The sequence below is a fragment of the Culex quinquefasciatus genome, chromosome 1 (assembly GCF_015732765.1).
Source record: "Culex quinquefasciatus strain JHB chromosome 1, VPISU_Cqui_1.0_pri_paternal, whole genome shotgun sequence".
Classification (NCBI taxonomy): domain Eukaryota; kingdom Metazoa; phylum Arthropoda; class Insecta; order Diptera; family Culicidae; genus Culex; species Culex quinquefasciatus.
In genome coordinates, this window is record NC_051861.1 from 95,591,674 (window position 1) to 95,606,817 (window position 15,144).

General features: G+C 35.0%; 1 protein-coding gene across 1 annotated transcript in view; it reads left to right on the top strand.

Moving 5' to 3' along the window:
• The first annotated feature begins 37 nt into the window (after window positions 1-37).
• Window positions 38-15,144, top strand: part of LOC6037928 (neutral ceramidase) — a 39,313-nt gene continuing 24,206 nt past the window's right edge. The window contains exon 1 of the mRNA XM_038260185.1: window positions 38-515. The gene's annotated coding sequence lies outside the window, so the exon portion shown is untranslated. The remainder of the gene's footprint in view (window positions 516-15,144) is intronic.

Consider the following 15,144-nt stretch of genomic DNA (forward strand, 5'->3'; position numbering starts at 1 on the left):
TAATTTCCTCAAGCCGGGTGTGATTTGTGTAGCAGGCCTTGGTCACAAAGGAAGAGAACACGACGGGACAAGAACGGATCGTCGTCTAGCGCTCTACGCATATGGGCGCTGCTGATGTTGTTGTTGTTTGATTGTTTGTTATTTTCCTTTCCTGGTTCGGGTAGTTCGTGCAGTTGTCTGTGATCGATTCGAGGCAGCAGCAGCAGCAGTCGTTGTCGACGGTTCGAGTGGAAAGCATCGTTCTCGGAGTTGTGGTGCAACAAGTGCCGGGATTACAGTTGATAAAAAAAAGTCCTAAATTTTTGTTTGAATTACTGTTTGTGGGATAATTTGATCAAACAGTGGTTGATTTGGGAAGTGCGTGTTAATTTCGTGTTAATTGGAGAACCAGTATAGGAAATCAAGTTAAGCTTGTGGACAAGTGTTCTTCAGAAAGAAAAATAACAGGAAGAGAAGTGGATGCAAAAGTTCCAGAACAAAAAGGGCTTGGAGGCTGTAGGAGAGAAAACACTGTGGTGAGTCACTTCATTGTTATTATGCTTGGACTTTATTTTCCAGATAAATGCAGACTTTTTTACTCTTACTAAGTGCTTTGTTGAAAGCTTTAAGAATGAATAGCTTTATCATTTTTATAATGGTCTATCCTTCACCAGTGAAAATCATTTTATTTTTTGTTTATTTTTAACTAACAGGATATCGTCGCCAAATAAAATTACTACAATTTAAAAAAAACTTTTTTATGTCAAAATCACCGCTGGATCATCCACAAACAATGCTCTAATTTATTTAGTCGTGATTAGGCCAGTGCAAATATTTTTTGAAGTTTATTTCCTCGACTATAACAAGTTGAAAGGGGCAAAAATAAAAAAAATAGGAATTTCAAGCCATGATTTTAGTCCAGCTTTTCAGGATATCTCAGTATCTAATCTAATCCTTCACAAAGGCAGTTAATCCGTTGAAAGCAAGCTGGAAAGTGTCAGTATTAATAATTGCAGTAGATCCGAAAACACCCGAAAAAGTAATACCAAAATTAAAGTGGCCAGCCCTACTGCGTTGTGTTTACCGCAGAGAGGATTCTGTGAACGGATAACATTCCACAGAATCTACAGGGGAGGTGGGATGCGTGGACATACCGTACCAAACGCTTCGAATCAGTTAAGTGTGGAGTGTTAGTGTAAATTTAGCAGATATTTTTATTTTCAGGGGTAAAGTGGAATTCGGGAATCTGGGGGGAGGGGGGGGGACATTAATTCAAAGAGTGGATTTTTAATAATTCTAGAGCACTTTTTCAGACGGTCCTTGCACCAGGAGTTTACTGTATTACTGCAATTTATAATGTGTTATGAGAAAAAAAAGAAAAATGGTTTTAAAACTATTTTTGAGCTTAAAACTTTTTAGTAACTATTAACTTTTATCGCAAATCGATGCTTCTTTTTATTATTTGGATGAAGCTGTGCTTAGTGCTGGGACCAGTGGTGAAGGGGTGAGCGTGGTTGTCCCTCACCCAGTCGGCCTGGGTTCGATCCCAGACGATCTCGGTGGCATTTTTCGAGACGAGATTTGTCTGATCACGCCTTCCGTCGGACAGGGAAGTAAATGTTGGTCCCGGTCTAACCTAGAGGTTAGGTCGTTAGCTCAGTCCAGGTCAGGTGTAGGAGTCGTCTCCCTGGGTCCTGCCTCGGTGGAGTCGCTGGTAGGCAGTTGGACTAACAATCCAAAGGTCATCAGTTCGAATCCCGAGGTGGATGGAAGCTTAGGTGTAAAAAGAGGTTTGCAATTGCCTCAACAATCAAGCCTTCAAACACCTAGTTTCGAGTAGGAATCTCGCAATCGAGAACGCCAAGGCAATGCTGTAGAGCGAATAATTTGATTTGTCTGATCACGCCTTTCGTTGGACGTAGGAATCTCGCTATCGAGAACACCAAGGCAATGCTGTAGAGCGAATAATTTGATTTGATTGTTTTGCTTAGTCAATAAACAATCATTTTTTGTTTACATACGATAGTCATGGAAGTAAAATTCTCAAAAAAAGTTATATTTCTTATACATTTTAAGTATGTTATTAATAGGGTTAGCAAATTTTTACGACTTCCAATACATTAAATTTTTCAGATTAAAAAAAATTAACCAGCAGATCTAGTAACAAGAAGTCATAATATGCAAATTGGCAGATTTTTGAATGTTGCTATTTTTGCCTTCCTCACCTTACTGAGAAATCACTCGAAAAATGAACTTCTTAATTCGACCTCGTAGACCTACCTTCACGTATACCTATCGACTCAGAATCAAATTCTGAGCAAATGTCTGTGCGTGTGTATGTCCGTGCACCGAAAAAAATGCACTCGATTATCTCCGGACTGGCTGAACCGATTTGGGTCGTTCTGGTCTCATTCGATCCGTCTTAGGGTCCCACAAGACCTATATTAACTATTATGAACTATTTTGTTAAGTATTTCAAAAGTTATGCTAAAAAAACGATTCTGGCTAAAGTTTGAAAGATTGTAAAAAGGGTGGTTTTTTTAAGAAAACCCGTCTGATCATACATTTTTAGAAAGGCATTTGAAAGACCTTTCCAACAAGCCCAAAAGATTGAAGATCTGATAACCCTATCAAAAGTTATGAGCACTTTAGTGTCATTTGTACACATTTAAGAGGCCGGATCTCCAATATGTTGATGAAAAAGTTGTCCGGATCTATCCGGAGATCTGGCTCCCGGGATTTTGTTGATTTGAAACTCCCGGGAAAAATGAACAGATATATTTTTTTACTGCCTTAAGGCCTTAATCCAGCTGCGTGTAAAAGGCCTATGTGTAAAATAAAAATTGCATTATTTTATGCAATTTTATGTAATTTTACACCCTAAAATATGCAGCCCATCAGTATGGGAAACCTACTTGACCGAAATGTCAAGCTGATATATGCGTTTATCCTTGCAACCTTTCATCGGTCTGATGGCCGAGTGGGCTAAGGCGCCAGTCCTCACTGTTGGTGCTTGGTTTGATTCCCGTCGGTTGCTACTTTTTTTTTGTTTTTGCAAAAAATGTACATGCAGTGTGTAATATTAAGTGTTTATTTTGACGAAGGTGATGTGCATGCTTTTGCATGCGATTTTACCATCGGATTTTTTGCTGTGAATATAACCATTGAAATTGAACATTTTTCATGAAACAGCCCCGTAGGTGTTGTTCTAATATTACGTCCAATGATTTTTGGGATTCTAGACCCCATACTCCATGTAGATATGTTGTAAGAAGTAAAATTTAGATAAAATTTGTAGGTTTGACATTCTTACTACAGAAACAAATATGTACATAATTGTGAGGAAGGCACCAACCACCATCGGTGGAATAAGTAACGTTTTTTAAATACATATTTTTTTAGGCAGTTTTAACTACAATATTATTGTTTTCCGATCTGTGCTTTAAATTTTCAATATTTGAGAATGTCTAAAACTGTTCAAATGTGACTGAATTTATGAAACTGGACAATACAATACAAACTTGAATCATTTAACAAGCATTTGTTAGAAATTCCAATGAAAATTTCATTATTGTGTTACAGATAATTTTCGGCCCCATTATTTTCAGATAAGGCTTGTTCATATTTTATTAAAAAAAAGTTGTTGTTAATACTTTTTCAATCATGATTTGGAAAAAGCCTAAAAGCGATTAATTAGGATGTTTCATTTGCACTGATTACACTTGGATTTCCATTGAAATTTTGAAGTTTAAAAATATATATAATATATATATTTTTAGTAAGGAATGTGTGGAAAAATTACATTTTTTAAATATCGCACATACAGCCAACTCTTCAATTAAAATACTACTAACAATTGTTACTACACCACCGATACACCACTACACCAACTATGTTCATTGAAAATTAACAGTAACAATCAAAACAAGTTCAGAAATTGTCAGTTAAAAAATGAAGAATCATTAGTTGACACTGAATGGAACTGAATTTTCATTAAATGTAAGCATTGAACTTTTTAGAAAATTTTCTCAGATATTCAAAATATTTTCATGTTGAATTATTTTGAATTGAAAAAAAAAACAATTTCAATTTTTTTACAGAACATGTCACAAGATAGCACACAGGCGACAATATTGCATTTTCACAAACGAAAAATTAAGTTAGAAAAAATCTGAAGATGATATTTTTTCTGAAATATGCAAATTAACAATGCAAAAAAGGCAAAAACCTCAAGAGATCCAGGTGCTAAACTCTTAATTATTCAAATTTAAGTCGTTGAAATTCCTAATCAAAACTCCCAACAAACCATTCCCAAAAGCGGATATAATTCCTTTAAAAAAAATCATCCAAGTAATTACCACGTCTCCAAAAAGCATTCTCATTTCGCGCACGTTACACCTGCCTCTGTAGAACCCAATTCTTTGGTTCTGTTCTAATACAGCGAACGTACGTCAATATTTGACGCAAAACCGACCATTTTTTATGCAAATCTCTCTGGCCAGCGTGCTACGCGCGCACGGATATTCTTCTTCTTCAGAACCAGGCGAAATTAGACGCGCTTGGAATGGGTAATTGCAACAATCAGTCAGTCAGGCGGTTGGTTCTTTTGTTCCTTTTTTTTGTTTTTGGGTGAAGTTCTTAGAATTGAAGACGTTTCTTAAAATTCATTTAAATATTGATTAAAAAGAAACAAACTTCTTCTCAAGAGCCAAGACACCAACCATATCGGTCATCACCGCGCAAAGAGATAAGCTAAACCCAACTACTTGTCAGTAGTGCTGATTAGTTGTTCATAATCCGCGTCACAAGTGTCCCCAAGAATGCTTATAAAACACGAACCAGCCGTAAGCTCGCGGTTTAGTTCTAATCCAGCGTTGCTACTCGACGGACTTTGGCGTGGCAATCGCTCTCGGTGCTTAAGAAAGTTTCGGCTGTGTTAACAAAATTGGTCACTTTGCCAGTGTACCTTAAGCTTAAGGTGTGACGCAACAGTGCCGCAAAGAAGCTTCTCGTTGGAACGCGCGCGGACCCTAATTAGAGTTGCCGGTTCAGTTTAAGGGTAAGTTTTTTTTCGTTCCTAACCTCAAAGTCATCGAATAGTGCAGCTCGTTTTCCTTGGGCGCTTTGATGGAACTGCTGAAGAAGCTCAATCGAGGTCAGACCTCGCATTGATCTGCGATGGTGGAGGTCCTCGAGTCTACAGCAAGACGTATGTAGCTCTCAAGTGAAGAAGTTGAACTCTTCAAGCTGTGATAAGTAGCGGTACACTGTTGGAGGGCGACTAGCCTGCCTTACCAGGGGGGGTTGTTTACGCAAAGGTTCAACTTCAGGTCGTCGAGCACGCGGGTTGGTCAATTTGATGCTTTAAACTCAGCATTCGCAGACTTCAGGGATGTATACTGAGATGTTGTTTTGTTTGAGTTATTGCTGAACGCGTGCTTCCCCTGTTTGAAAAATGTCGCACGTCGTACGAGTTGTCGCACGGTTTTGATTTTACCGTTTCGATATCGATTGGTCGAAAGGACGACAAACGTACGACAAACACTCGACATGCCCGACGTTGTTTTTTCCATCGATTTACCTTCAATTCGACGTCGATTATCGTCGACGCAAACAGTTTGACAGTTCTCTTCAGTTGAACTTGTTCGGACTTGATTGCAACCGAGTCGAACAAATTGTTGTTGGTTTTAGGCTTTGGGAGGATTTTGGCCAGTTTAAAGGTAAGTTGTGTTCTAGATTGAATTACTTTTTCTGCCGGAAAGTTCCGGCCGGAGTGGGCGACAACCGAATCAAATTGTCTTGTATTCCAGATTGCGGTCTTCGTGGCGGTATAGGAGGAAGAGGAGGACGGGAAATATGGATTACTCGGCGAGCCATTCCGGAAGACGGGACGGGAAGGAACCAGTTTGCGATCGAGGAAGCCGTTAGTGTTTGGTGTTTTACTTTCCGCGGGAGGTTGCCTCCATATCTAATGGAACTGGTGAGTCATGTTTTAGAAACGATGGAGGAGGTGTGCTGGGAGTGCGATTGGACGATCGAAATTAAAAATTAGATGAACATCACAAATTCTTAACTTTTTAATCCAATAATGCTTAAAAAACTTCAACGCTGATTTGATTTGATAATTGTAAAATTAAATTATAAAGTTTTTCATTCTTAATTTAAAATTCTAGCATTCCAGAACTTAAGAATGCAAGAAATTGAAAATTCTAAATTCATTTAATTTCTTGATATTGTGCAAATTGTATTCTTAAATTATACAATTCATTAATTTAAAATTCTCAAAGTCTTCAAATATAAAAAAAAATTAAACTCTAAAATATGAAAATTTTAAAATTGACAATAATTTAAATATTAAAATTCCCCAATTCTTAAATACAAAATTTTTCAATTCATAAATACTAAAAATCTAACATTATAAAGTTCATAAATTCCCAAAACGTTAGTCGCACGAGTTAAAATTTTGAATTCTAAAATTCTAAAAATTATATGTTCTAAAATTCCAAAATTGTAAATTCTAAAAATGCTAAAATTCAAATAATTTATATTTTTTAATAAAAATTATCAAAAATTCTATTTGTTATAAATTCTACGCATTTTAAAAATTAGTAAGTTTCTTAAAATTCTCAAAATTAAAAAAATCTCTTTTTTTTTTGCACATCTTAATTTTTTGATAATTTTAAATAAAACAAATTTAAAAAATTCTAAAAATAAAAAAAATACAAAAATTTTAGAAAATATATTTTTTTAAATTTTAAAGATGTTAAAGTTTTTATTTTTTTTAAATATTTTAAACTTTTAAAAATTCTTTTAAAAAAATCTAAAAATTCTTAAATTTTAAAATTGGAAAAAATCTAAAATCTATTAACATTTGAAATTTTTCAAGGACTTTACAATGTAGAAATAAAAAAAATGGTCTAATGAAAAATAGGAGTTAAAAATATCACGAATTGAAGTAAATGATTTTGGTATTGAGGTACTCTCCAATTTTAATATTCAGAAAATTAGAATTTTAGAATTTTAGAATTTTAGAATTTTAGAATTTTAGAATTTTAGAATTTTAGAATTTTAGAATTTTAGAATTTTAGAATTTTAGAATTTTAGAATTTTAGAATTTTAGAATTTTAGAATTTTAGAATTTTAGAATTTTAGAATTTTAGAATTTTAAATTTTAGAATTTTAGAATTTTAGAATTTTAGAATTTTAAATTTTAGAATTTTAAATTTTAGAATTTTAGAATTTTAGAATTTTAGAATTTTAGAATTTTAGAATTTTAGAATTTTAGAATTTTAGAATTTTAGAATTTTAGAATTTTAGAATTTTAGAATTTTAGAATTTTAGAATTTTAGAATTTTAGAATTTTAGAATTTTAGAATTTTAGAATTTTAGAGTTTTAAAATTTTAGAATTTTAGAATTTTAGAATTTTAGAATTTTAGAATAATTATCGCGGGCGTTAATAATTAGAGTTCACGCGCGCTGATATGACCGCAGAAGAATGGCCGCATGACAGCCGCAGAGCAAATTTTTGGCTGTTGTCAAAGGTTGCCTTGAGTTTTCTGCTGACTTTTTGGAAAATATTCAAAACAAATCATGTTGACAGCCAAATCAACGCTGAATTTCAGTTCAACCTGCTAATTTTTACACAGCGGTGGTTCGGCGGCTGTAACCTCCTGTCAGTCACAGCGAAGGAGAAAAGTGATTTAATCTCGCAATGAGCAATATTGTCGGATTTTTTAATTATTTGCAGTAATTTTAGTTTTATACGTTTTTAAATTTAAATTTTTAAGATGTCTTCAATTAGAATTCTTTTTGAAAAAACCAATGCGCCATGGGTTTTCTATGTACATAGGACATTTTGTAAAAGTAAGCGAGAATAAATAAATTTAGTTTTTCTTTTATAGTTACAAAATATTTGAATATTACATATTTGAAATTGTATTGTTTTGAAATTTTATTATTATTATTATTGAATTCTGAATTTAATTTATAAATTCTTGCCAATTGTTGATTGATGTTATATTTTTTCAGGCAACAAACATATTCTGATCTGATCCTACCGGAAACCATGCGTCCCCGTGTGGTCCCGCGTGGCTTCCGTAGAACCCAAGGAAGCAGCCTCTCGTACTCCGGTAAACATCAATCCGTCGGAGGTTCAAGATCGTCGCCAAGGTGTCGCATCCGGGTTTTGATCAGCGCGTCGAGGAGCAAAAGTCCAACACGGCCAAGATGCTGTCACGGCCGCCTCCAACATCCAAGCCGGAAGCTGCGGTCAAGGCAAATCCCGAAGGAAGCAAAGTTGGAGAAGAATCGGCGATCCGAAGTGAAATTAAGTGAACAAGTAAATATTTTTGTGAAATTTTGACAGTTGAAATAAAAAAAAAACAATAAAAACAAAACAACAGTTTTTTTCAACTGCAACATAACCTAAAAATCCGAAATGACAGCACACGACAATAGCACGACATTCTAAATAACAAAACCGTGCGACGTCGGTCGAATGTCGTACGACAATGTCGTACAATTTCGATCATCGATCGCACGACAAATACGACATTTTGGTGCAAAAACGTATGACATTCGCGCGAAAGTCGCACGACATTGTCGAGCGACGTCGTACAATTGCACGGACGACAAACGACGGACGTCTGACGGACTTTTCAGTCAGGGTCCGCATCAGCGATATGATGAAGATGAAGAATGAGAAGATTATTCATTCGCGTTTACGCATTATAGATTTTATCTACAAAATTCTAACGTGTCATTCAAAACATATCGTTTCTTAAGAAAAAGATTTTGTATGTTCATCTTGTAAAACATTATTGATGTACACAGAAAAAAAATATGAATTTTGGAAGGTTGAACATTTGGTTGGTTGAAAACAGTTCAGTCTCGATTATCCGAAGCCTGGATTATCCAGAGTTTCGATTATCCGAAGTTTGATTATCCGAAGGTTTGTTGTTGTTTGACTTCGGATAGTCTAATCATGAACAAAAAAAATCATATTTTTTTACTTTTAACGTCAAATTAGAATTCTGCTACCCCATTTCAGTCAAATTTGAATAGTTGATTGCCTATTAAATTCAAAAATGCATTTTTTCAATATTTTATCACCGCCATTTTTGCCACCATCTTGGATTTTAAACATTTTAAATACCTTTAGACTGCCCATGTTCGCATAAATGTCCCATATGCAAAAACAGCAAGCTGAGAAAAATGCGAAGTTTGTCCCATACATAATGATACGTGTTAAGTTTCGCGAAAAAACTGGATTTCCTCCTGATTTCTAGAACAAAGTACTGGATGTTATAGGCTCTTTTGAAAGAGCACACAATTTTGAACTAAACTGCATCAATGACTCGAAATCGATGAAAATGCATATGGGACATTTATGCGATCAGGGGCAGTAGAGTAGTGTATGGGTCATACTTAAGCTCAACAATAAAAAATAAGACAATACAAAATTTTTTTTTGTGATTCGATTTTCTAAAGTTTCAATTATCCGAAGTGAAATTTTTCCGAGGCTTTCGGATAATCGAGTCTGGACTGTATTTACTCTTTTTTGAGTAATCTCGCTTAAAAAAATTGTAAAAAAAGTGATGAAAATTCACCAGAAACTGATGAAAATTCAACAGTTTCTGATGAAAAATTACACTTTTTTTACTCAAATTCTGTCACCATTCCCTGATTAATATTACCATAAGTTTTTGTGTTTAAAAATGTAGATTCAATTTATTGAATACGGATGCAATATTACTTTTTTATGATGTAATATTAACTCAATTTAGACTGAAAATAACACTGAAATTTAAATTTACATTTTTTTTTTGGGAAAACTACAAAGTTTTCTTGACAATAAAGATGTACACAGTAAAAAAAAATGTTTATTTTAAAGGTTTAAAATTTGAAGAGATAATATAACCTCTGTTATGATGTAATATTTTCTCTTGTCGTTATTTTTTCTATTTGCATTAAAATAAAAAAAGTGATCAGAAATTGTTTTTGATCGTGTTTTTCATAGCTGTACTTTAAAAATTTACATATGGTTTTAGTACCCAATTTAAACTGAAATAATGCCAACACACTGAAATAGTGATAAATTTTCAAATTCTCAGAGTTTAACATTAAACATTTTTTGTGACATATTCGATGTACTCATTCCAAGATGTAATATTTCCATGATTTTTTTTACTGTGTAGGAAAAAAGAATGTAGAGATAACAGAGTTGCCAGATTTTCTAAGTTCAAAAAATAACTAAATTGTAAATAACCAACAAAATACATTTTCTTGCCATCAATTTGTCTCGATTAATAGGATTTGATGCAAATAAGGTAAACTGCAGTCGATTCCATTAAATTTTATTGGGTCCTAAAATGAAGCTTAGATTGCTGATATTATTGTTTACAGCGATAAAGCTTATTTTCTGAGTACAATGACCCTTTGTACGACCACAAAGAGTTTAAAATTGATTTTTAAATCAATTCTGAAAAATTAACCTAGCGGTCCTTCTTGACAGAAAAGGTCCTACTTGACAGCTCTTTCCAAGAGAACCATAGTTGATCCATCGAAAAAAAGTTGTCTAGCCATTTTTTTTTTTTGCGTTAATATGAAAAAAAAGTGATCAAAAATAGAGAGCCTGGAGCTTATTAGAGAACGGACATCTCAAACCTAAAGTACCAATCGAAGCACGAGAACTGTCAAACGGAGGAACCAATCGAGCAAAATTCTTTGTCTTTTGCTCGATTGGTACCTCCGTTTGACAGTTCTCGTGCTTCGATTGGTACTTTAGGTTTGAGATGTCCGTTCTCTAATCAGCTCCAGGCTCTCTAATCAGAAATGGTTTTTAATCGAGTTTTTAACCGTTGTACATACAAATTTACATAGGGCTTTAGTACCCAATTCTTAAATTTTTTTTCTTATCTTTTTAAATTCAATTATTTTTAAATTGTCCTTGTCCAGTCCACCCATACACAGTTTGTAACATTTTTAAGTGACAGTTTCGTACGAATTGGAGGTGGTAAAAAAATTCAGCTGGCCGATTTGGCGATAAAAACGTCGAACCCATAATTTTCTTTCAAAAATATGTTCTTCTTTCGAATGCTTTTAGAAGATACAAATTGGCTGAAACTTGTATTTTTTAACGATTTGCTAAATTGTTTTATTTGTTAATCAATTTCATTTTAAAATCTTTAACATTTCGAATGTTTTGAACTGCACCACTGCAGCCCCTGAAAATGCTACTTATGATTCACTGCATCGCAAAAACCTCTCTTCATTAAAACACATCTGATACCTAGTGCAGTTCGCATTGCATCGTCTGTCTGTTTCTTCTTCTTTTCGAGCGAAAGCTTTGAAAATGTCCTCCAATCTCAAGAAAACAAACAAAAACAACAGCATCAACAGTCCATCATCTTCATTTATCCTCGCTGGTTTTTCACCCGCCGACCGTGGCCAACATCGGAAAGCCCACCTTGGCAAGAGGTCAATTTAAATCATCCACCAACGAGGCTGGGGCGTGCGCGTCCGCAATTATTACCCCCCAAAGCCCCCCGCTCGCAACAGGTGCAATTTCGACATCAAGATCAATACCACGCGCCGTCATTTACCACCGTTGAGTGTCTCCCTGGCTCGGGGTACTTGGACGACCTGTGGTAGCGCCACAGATAAACCACAGACCTGCAGAGATGAATTGTTCAAAACAGTTGTGAAACATAATTACAGCTTTAACTGGCACCTTTTTTTTATTTCTGGTGAAACGAATGTTCGAATCAAGCTTCAGTCAAAGATTCGTCCAGTCGGTTCAGAAAATTGAAGGTTCTGTGATCTAGTTCAGTACAATAGAATTGTAAGTAGAATCTCATGGAGGTTTAGAAATTGGGTTAAACCTGAAGAAAGACAATAAATTTGTCAGTTTAACTTATCATCAAAGCACGAGATTTTCTCACAAGAACGCTTTTTTATTCTTTCTAAAGCAGAAATAAACAAGAAGGTTTGTCAATCTACTACCTGTGCAGTTCAAACTGTAAAAACATTTCTTAATCCACCATAAGTTGGGTGGTGCCTTCCTCACATTTACAAAGTAATAATGAAAATAAGTTTCTGAAAAAAATATCTACCTGATACAGACTTTTCCAGAAAGCATGCAGACTCTCATTTGAAGTAATGTGGCAACCGGGCGTTTCGCATCTGGCGCGACTCTCGCACGTAAACAAAAATACCCGGCATTTTGAGGTTATGCAAAAAATCACCCTTTTTTGTATCTACAAAAATCTTTTTCTTGGCATAACTTTTTAAATACTTAACTAAACAAAATAAAATTTAATAGGGTCTTAGGGGACCCCAAAACGAACAGAATAAGGTGGATCCGGCCAAAATCGGTTCAGTCAGTTCTGAGATAATCGTGTGGAAAAAAAATCGTGTCTACACACATCCCCACAGACATTTGTTCAGAATTTGATTCTGAGTCGATAGGTATACGTGAAGGTATATCTAGAAAGTGTATTTAAGAAGTTCATTTTTCGAGTGATTTTATAGCCTTGCCTCAGTGAGGTGAGGAAGGCAAAACCGTTTCGATGCTCGATTTAATTCGGTTGACCATTCAGTTGAGGTCGATCGTGTCCAACTAATTAATCAGCCTCATTAACCTCTATGGAGCATTCTGGACCTCCCCAACTCTGGTTGACGTCAACAAGAGAAGCTTCTCGACTATTGTATTGTGCCAACTTGTACTCTATTGACGCCAACCGAAGGTGATCCACATAGTTAATGTTCACAGCTTGCCTTATGTTTGAAAAAATCAATGTTTTTAGAATCTAGTTCTAACCATTGTAGTGTTCGAAGCAGTTTAACTGTTTTGGTGTGATATCCGTACCCATTCTGATATTAACATTTTTTGACACGCCTTTTATTATTTTTCACAGTTTCCGCCACATAATTTATGCAAAGCATATAGCCGACGGTATCACCAACTATTAGTCAAAATATTTGATCTACGTATCATAAATATTCAAATCACTGAAAAAACTTTTTTTTCAGCGCTCTTGGTAGGGGAAATATACCCATTTTAATCACACTAAGCCGTTCGACCAATTCTCATCACTTTTGCCGTTTCTGCTATTAAATCAATATTTTCAGATGTTTCAACAATGGAGAGTTGCTTGCTCACTTTTATTTGAGCTATTTATTACTTTGGAACAGTCAAAAACACTTTTTATAAGCTGTAATTCATGATCAAAGTGCTGATAGGCCGATAATAGAAATAGGCTGAGAAAGGGTATAGTTCCCCTATTTATCCAATTCGGTGAACTGCAGTCAAAAAGTGCTCAACTGTCAAAAATCTATACACTAAATTTAATAGTTTGACAAGTTGTTAGGGTACCCTTTTTGCACTCCACACAGAAAAAAAAATCATGGTAATTTTACATCTGGGAAGGGGTACATCTTTTATGTTTGAAAAAAGGTGTAATTTTACCTCTGGAAATGTTTAATTTTACCACTTTTCTGGTGTAATGCCACTTTTTCAGTCTAAATTGAGGTAAAATTACATCATAAAAGAGATAATATTCAGCCTTCCAAAATTACAGCTTCCAAATTTACATTATTTTTTACTGTGCAGTTAAGGCCAACTTGGTGCTTCTAATCAAATCGATTGACAACTAGCCAGCCTCCGGCTGAAAATCTCTCTCAGCTGGAAACGAATCAACTGGATTCGCAACTTATAAATTAACAAAACTGACCCAACTATCAATGGCTATCAATGGGAGAAGAAAGCAAAAAAAAAAAAAAAAAAACGAAACTATTGGCACTACGCCCCCCGGGGCATGGCCTTCCTCTAACGTGGGATTTCTGCTCCAGCGCCTCTGACGAGACAGGAGAAACCGGGACCGACGTTTTACTTCACCATCCGATAGAAGCTCAGTGGATAAGGCGGGAATCGAACCCGCGTCTCATAGCATCATCGGGATCGGCAGCCGAAGCCGCTACCCCTGCGCCACGAGACAAAGCATTGCCGCTAAATTTTGCCCAATACTGGTTGACCTTGAAACGGCTATAACCCAAAAGTGTCAAATATCCAAAGAAATATTAGCATAAACGAAGAAATAAATCTTCCTTGCTGTCCTTGTAACGGGTTTGAACAAAAAAAAACTGCACAAGATTTTTATATTCTTTCATTATCATTACCTTACAAAATAAAATATCAAAATGAGCATTTTTTTGAAAGTTTATTTGAAAATTTTGAGCGAAATTAGTTAAATTTTAAGCGTTGCTATATCGACAAAGTTGATTATTACAGTCGACTCTCTGGCTGTCGATCTTCTCGATATCAATAATTCTCTATCTATCAGTCCCTTCAATCTGCATAATTCAATTATCTTCATTCCTCGATATTTTCCCTTGCTTGAAGGTTCTCTTCCTCGACGGTCCCTTGGATTCTGTTTGCTTTAAAAATCTTTTCCGGTTGTCAATAATTTCACTTTCTCATGGCTTGCATAGACATTTTTCTTGGCGAAACGAAGCTTTGAAGGGTGTTTGACATTAGTTTGTTTTTGTTTAATGGACGTTGCCATGATTCTCCCCCATAGCTGGGTATCAAGAAAAAAATATTTTCAATCGAGTCTTCATTTTGCATCGTTCTGTAAACTGATGATTCTCTTCCTCGACGGTCCCTTGGATATTGACAACCAGAGGGTCGACTGTATAACTTTTCTACTTATAAATCTCACACTTGACAATAATCTGACACATTCAACGCACACTTCGCACTGCACATTTATTTTATTATCTCCAACCCTCCACAACCTCTTCATAAATTCCCCAAAAAAAACAGAAACCAAAACAAATCATGACAGTCATGCCACGGTTTACCACCGCATATCTTTTTTCAATATAATAAAATTATCATAATATTACATATTTTGGCAAAAATACTAATTTTTACAATTACGTTTTCTTGAAAAAAAAACTAATTTTATCCACCAATGTGGTTGGAGCCTTCCTCACTTATTACCAACAATGGCTGATATGATGGAATTGTACAAAAATTTCATCTATTTTTAAGATCCGGAATAAAAAAGTACATAAATATCACTTATGTGGCCATATCTCGAGACAGGGTTGCCAGATCTTTAATGTTTTAGGCTCTTTGGAAAGATCTTCTGATAACCTAA